Raw genomic sequence first — 7,500 nt, 5'->3', positions numbered from 1 at the left:
CGCTAATATTAATAATGATAATAATAATAACAATAGTAATGACAATGACAATAGTAATAATGGTAATAGTAACAATAATGATAATAACAAAATTAATATTAATAGTAATAATAATGCTATTGATGATAATGGAGATGGTAACAATAAAATCAATAATAATAGATACATGATAGATAGTATTAATGGTAATAATAACAATGCTGATGATGATGATGATAATGATAATAACAATATCATTAACAATAATGGTAACGATATTAATAATGGTAACAATGATAATGCTAATGATAATAATAGCAATAATGATAATGATGATAACAGTAATAATGGTAATAGTAATAATAATGATGATGATAACAATGATAATTTCAATAGTAATAATAATGATAATGATAATGACAAAAACAATAATAATAGGTAAGATGATGATAAGGATAATAATAATAATAATAACAATAATGATAATGATGATCATAATGGTAATGGTAATGATAATAATAATAATATAACAAGGATAACAGTAATGATAATGCTGATGATGATAATGATAATGATGATAATAATGATAATTATGATTATAATGATATGATGAAATGAAATAAGAAATAAAATGAAATACAAACTCTTGAGGAGGAGTTAATAGTTCTGAGAAGAAAGGATTATACAAAATTATCTACATCAAGTATCTCTAGACAGATTAACACAATGATTGAAAAGAAAGAAAAAAAAAAGAAAGAAAAAAAACTACAACAGTTATTGCAAAAAAACAACAAAAAACAAAAAAACAAAAAACAAAAAAACGGTTATAAGAAATTCGAAGCACTTGGTATGGAAAATCTTTTGAAATCTTTTATTTAAGGCTTTTTATTATCTGTGTCGTTTTCCTCACCCAAGCAGTCTATTTATAGCAACAGTTGCAGCATCATCCCTCGCGAATTAATTTCATTTTCCTTTTTTCGTAATTCCAAAATCTCAAACATTCAAACATTCTAAACAATATTAATTTCATTTTCCTTTTTTTACGTAATTCCAAAATCTCAAACATTCAAACATTCCAAACAACATTAATTTCATTTTCCTTTTTTTACGTAATTCCAAAATCTCAAACATTCAAACATTCTAAACAACATTAATTTCATTTTCCTTTTTTACGTAATTCCAAAAACTCAAACATTCTTTTCTGGAGTATTCTAAAAAAAAAGAATTCTCTGAAAAAGCTCGGAGAACCACTCAAGCATGCACGGACACGCACACGCAAAAGCATACACGCACTTCTGTGTTTGTGCAGCAGCTTATCTGCAATCAGATTTGCGGTTTGCAAAATGTTGTGGTGGGCGCTGAAAATGAGCTTTCGCGGACATATATACACATAAACGTAAACTCACATGCACACACTTACACATGCACATGCACATACATATTCATATACATATACACGTATATATTAACATAAACTCACATGCACACACATACACACTCATATACATACACACTCATTTACATACACATACACATGCACATACTCATAAATATTAACATAAACTCACATGCACATACATACTCATACACATACACACTCATATACATACACATACGCACACATACACATACATATGCTCATACATACTCACATGCATATACACGTAAATATTAACATAAACTCACATGCATATGCATACTCATACACATACACACTCATATACATACACATACACATGCTCATACATACTCAGATACATATACACGTAAATATTAACATAAACTCACATGCACACACATACTCATACACATACACACACTCATATACATACACATACATACACATACACATGCTTATACATATTCACATGCATATACACGTAAATATTAACATAAACTCACATGCACATACATACTCACACACACACACACAGGCTCATATACATTCACATACACACACACACACACAAACAAATACACACACAAACACACACACACAAACACATACACACAAACACACACACACAAACACATACACACGATGATGATTTACGTTCCGGCACATATCGCCGATTAGTCCAACAAATCGCTCTGTATTTTCCCCCAACGAACGAAACCATGCAGCAAAAACGTTCAACGTTCCTTTTTTCCCAAAACGTTTTAACTCCACGAGTGCTGAAGGTCGCCAAGGATGACATTCCCAACGACGCATATTTGCATCAGAATTTGCATGGATTCGTACTTTTATGCACAGATATTCAGAGAATTTAGAGAATTTTTTAGTTTTTGGGATTTGTAGGGTACATGGGTTTCTATGTTTGATATTACACTGTCTATCGAGGGCTGTGTGGACGCTGCTGCTGCCTGGCGCGGAATGACTTTGCGAGGACGATGGCCGGCAGGCGCCACTGCAGTGTCATTTCAATCAAATATACTGTATTTGTGTGTGTGTGTGTGTGTGTGTGTGTGTGTGTGTGTGTGTGTGTGTGTGTGTGTGTGTGTGTGTGTGTGTGTGTGTGTGTGTGAACATATATATATATATATATATATATATATATATATATATATATATATATATACATACATATGTATATGTATATATACATACACACACAGATATATATATATATATATATATATATATATATATATATATATATATATATATATATATATGCGAGTATGTGTGTACGCGCGTTTGTGCGTGTGTGTGTTTGTATGTGCATTCCGTGTTCCTGTGTATGTATCTCGCTCCGCTGGTGACAGTCAGCATCCAACAGTCCAGTCTCCACACCGCGTCTCTTGACTGTTGTTGTGTCTCTCTCTTTAATTGTCTTTCGGGAATATTACCGGGAATCGCGCCGAAGTTCCCAACTCGTACAGGTGCACAACACGAGTACAAACTTCCATGTAATTTATGTGCGTCTAGTTCTTGTAACGTTCCATTCCATAGAGCGTATTGTGAATGAGATACGGGGCATGAGTGCGTGTAGACATGATTATACACACACACACACACACACACGCACATACACACGCACATACACACACACACACACACACACACACACACACATACACACGCATACACCCACCCACACACATATATGTATATATGTATATACATACATATACCTATATATATGTATTTACACACACACACACACACACACACACACACACACACACACACACACACACACACACACATATATATATATATATATATATATATATATATATATACATATTTGTATGTGTGTATACATAAATGTATATAAATATATGTATATGGGAAGATCTTGCTACCCAGGAATAAACGATTCTTGTTTGAAAGCGATTTCAATATTATCCAAGAAAAGACATGAATGAGAATGAACACTTACAGTACAAGAGATGTATTTGATCGGTTTCGAATGTATCTTCGTCAGAAATGAATGAATATTTTCACAACACAAGATATGCATTTGATCGGTTTCGGATATGGCTTCGTCAAAAACGATACATCTCTTGTATTGTTAAGATATTCATTCTCATTCCTACATTTTCTACACTTGTCAACACGAATACGGTTCGTTATCCACGAACCTACCTTGTTTACGTCACTCCTCCCATGCCTACAGCTGTATAAGTTTATTTATTGCCTTAACACAGATATCTCTACAAGTACTTAATCACCAGCAGGGAGTCAGTTATTAGTACTACATATCCCACCTGTTTACCATTTTCCTTGATTTAATTGATATAATTTTATTGTCTTTGTTATTAAAAAAATAAAGGCATTTTAGTAATGATAACATCAGCAAGAATAATAACAGTATCATTATAAATAAGATTCGAAGAAAAAACACATTTTCCCGCCATTTCAAGGAATAGGTAAGTCAGGTGCGATCGTTAGAGACTCCTTGGTGACGGAGGACATGTGGTGCCATCTATGTGTAACAAATTTCACTAAAATCTACAGGGGACCGCACATGAATTAGAGGCGGTTGGGTTAAAGAGAGTACATGTGGTGCCATCTATGTGTAACAAATTTCACTAAAATCCACAGGGGACAGCACATGAATCAGGGCCGGTTGGGTTAAAGAGAGTACATGTGGTGCCATCTATGTGTAACAAATTTCACTAAAATCCACAGGGGACAGCACATGAATCAGGGGCGGTTGGGTTAAAGAGAGTACATGTGGTGCCATCTATATGTAACAAATTTCACTAAAATCTACAGGGGACCGCACATGAATTAGAGGCGGTTGGGTTAAAGAGAGTACATGTGGTGCCATCTATGTGTAACAAATTTCACTAAAATCCACAGGGAACCGCACATGAATTAGAGGCAGTTGGGTTAAAGAGAGTACATGTGGTGCCATCTATGTGTAACAATTTTCACTAAAATCCACAGGGAACCGCACATGAATTAGAGGCGGTTGGGTTAAAGAGAGTACATATGGTGCCATCTATGTGTAACAAATTGCACTAAAATCCACAGGGAACCGCACATGAATTAGAGGCGGTTGGGTTAAAGAGAGTACATGTGGTGCCATCTATGTGTAACAAATTGCACTAAAATCCACAGGGGACCGCACATGAATCAGGGGCGGTTGGGTTAAAGAGAGTACATGTGGTGCCATCTATGTGTAACAAATTGCACTGAAATCCACAGGGGACAGCACATGAACCAGGGGCGGTTGGGTTAAAGAGAGTACATGTGGTGTCATCTATGTGTAACAAATTTCACTGAAATCCACAGGGGACAGCACATGAATCAGGGGCGGTCGGGTTAAAGAGAGTACATGTGGTGCCATCTATGTGTAACAAATTTCACTAAAATCCACAGGGGACAGCACATGAATCAGGGGCGGTCGGGTTAAAGAGAGTACATGTGGTGCCATCTATGTGTAACAAATTGCACTGAAATCCACAGGGGACAGCACATGAATCAGGGGCGGTCGGGTTAAAGAGAGTACATGTGGTGCCATCTATGTGTAACAAATTTCACTAAAATCTACAAGGAACCGCACATGAATCAGAGACGGTTGAGTTAAAGAGAGTACATGTGGTGCCATCTATGTGTAACAAATTGCACTAAAATCCACAGGGGACAGCACATAAATCAGGGGCGGTTGGGTTAAAGAGGTATTGGCTGCGGGATCGTGCTAATCTCCTTAATAACCAGCATATCCGATTCTGATTAAGGTTTATTGCCACTCTAATAACTCTGCTTAATGGACGATGGCAGTAGCAGTAATTAAGGATTTTGTCGATGAGGCTTTTGTTAGTTATCGTCTCATGGGGATATTTTTTTTTCTTTAGAAAATACGATTTTCTCTATATTGTTTTGATTACTGGTGTTGCTATTGTTGTTATAATTATAATTGTTATTATTATCAATATTGTGATTATCAATATTATTATTATCATTATTATTATCATTACTACTATCGTTATTATTATCATTACTAGTATCATAATCATCATCATGAGTATTATCATAATCATTATTATCATTTAATGATTATCCTCATCTTAAGTATTATCATCACCATTATCATTATCATCATTTGATAATTATCATCATCATGAGTATTATCATCACCATTATCATTATCATCATTTAATAATTATCATCATCATGAGTATTATCATCACCATTATCATTATAATTTAATCAATATCATTTCTTTATTAACAGATCCGACAATGCAGGTTATATGATATGAGCATTTTTATTGAATATTACCAATGTAATTAATATCGAGGGACATATTGACATGGCTGTGATGACGTCACGCGGAGTAATGAATCCACATGAACCAGTGAGTCAGCAATTTTCGAATGGAGAAAAGGGAGGAGCAGAAAGACGTTAATGTGGGGGAAAGAAGAAGAGAAATGGAGAAGGGAAACGAGAAAGGGAAGAAAATGAGGATAAGGATAAGAAAGAAGAAGAAGAAGAAGAAGGAGGAGGAGGAGGAGGAGGAGTAAGGGGAGGAGAAGGAGAAGGAAAGATAAGAAGAAAAAGAAGAAGAAGGAGGAAGAGTAGGAAGGGGAGGAGAAGGAGAAGGAAGAATAAGAAAAAGAAGGAGGAGGAGGAGAATAAGGAATAGGAGCAGGAGGAGAATAAGGAGGAGGAAGAGGAGGAAGAGGGGGAGTAGAAGAAGGAAGAATGAGAAGGAAAAGAAGAAGAAGAAGGATAAGGAAGAGGAGGAAGGGGAGGAGAAGGAGAAGGAAGAATAAGAAGAAAAAGAAGGAGGAGGAGGAGAATAAGGAGGAGGAGCAGGAGGAGAATAAGGAGGAGGAGGAAGAGGAAGAGGGGGAGTAGAAGAAGGAAGAATGAGAAGAAAGATATAAAAAAGAAAGAAAAAGGAGGAGGTGGAGGAGGAGGAGAAGGAGAAGAATGAGAAAAAAGGAGAAGAAGAAGAAGGAGGAGGAGGGGAAGAAGGAAGAATGCGAAGAAGAAGAAGGAGGAATAATGAGAAGAAGAAGAAGAAGAAGAAGGGAAAGATGAAAAACAAGAGGAAGAAGAAAAAAGAAGAAGAGGAAGAAGAAGAAAAGAAAGAAGCAGGAGAGTGAGTTGGAGAAAGGAATGGAAAAGGAGGAAAGGGGGGAACGAAGAAAGAGAAAGAGGAAGAGAATAATAATAAGAAAAAAAGAACCAAAGAGGAGAAGAACAATTGCAATTTTTTTTCTCAAATCTCAAATCTCTAATAATACAAGTTCTAAAATAAACGTAATATTATACTAATTGGATAATGATGTAATAACCATACGTAATGTAAAATATTATATACGAACACACACACTTATGCCCACACCCAACTACGACCGCACACACACACACACACACACGCACGCACACACACACACACACACACACACACACACACACACACACACACACACACACACACACACACACTCACACACACACATACACAACGCTCCCCCCCCCCCCCAACACTCACCTACATACAAAAATACAAGTTGTCACTATCTGTCTTTTTTTCGGCGCGAAATAGAGTATTTCATCATTCATATATTCCAAACTCTCTTTATTCTCTAACTTAACATGTACATAATTATTTAGACACATGGACTAGCACAAAAAGCAAATTACCCATTAACACTGATGGGTTTAAAGAGGGAGGGAAAGGACGATGTTGCCATTGATATTTCCACAAAACCGCTAGACAGGATTCTAAAAAATAGACAGGATTCTAATAACCGCTGGACATGAGAGTAAAAGCTACATGTTCCCATTAAAAATGACTACATGTTCCCACTAAGAAAGACTAAAATAATCGCTATCTATAGCGTAAACTTAAAAAATCGCTAAATATAAACTCTCGAAAGTTTTCACGCTAGGTCATAATTAAAAAAACGCTAGATATAGCGGGAAAATCGCTACAGGATGGCAACACTGGGAAATGAAAAAGGAAGAGGAAGAGAGGAAGAAAAAGGAAGGGGAAAGGGAAAGGGAAGGAAGAGACAAAGGAAAGGGAGAAGAAAAGTGAGAGGAAAAGGGAG

Source organism: Penaeus vannamei, chromosome 23 (genome assembly GCF_042767895.1).
Source record: "Penaeus vannamei isolate JL-2024 chromosome 23, ASM4276789v1, whole genome shotgun sequence".
Lineage (NCBI taxonomy): Eukaryota > Metazoa > Arthropoda > Malacostraca > Decapoda > Penaeidae > Penaeus > Penaeus vannamei.
The sequence above is the reverse complement of the archived record's forward strand: the minus strand, read 5'-3'. Positions refer to the sequence as shown.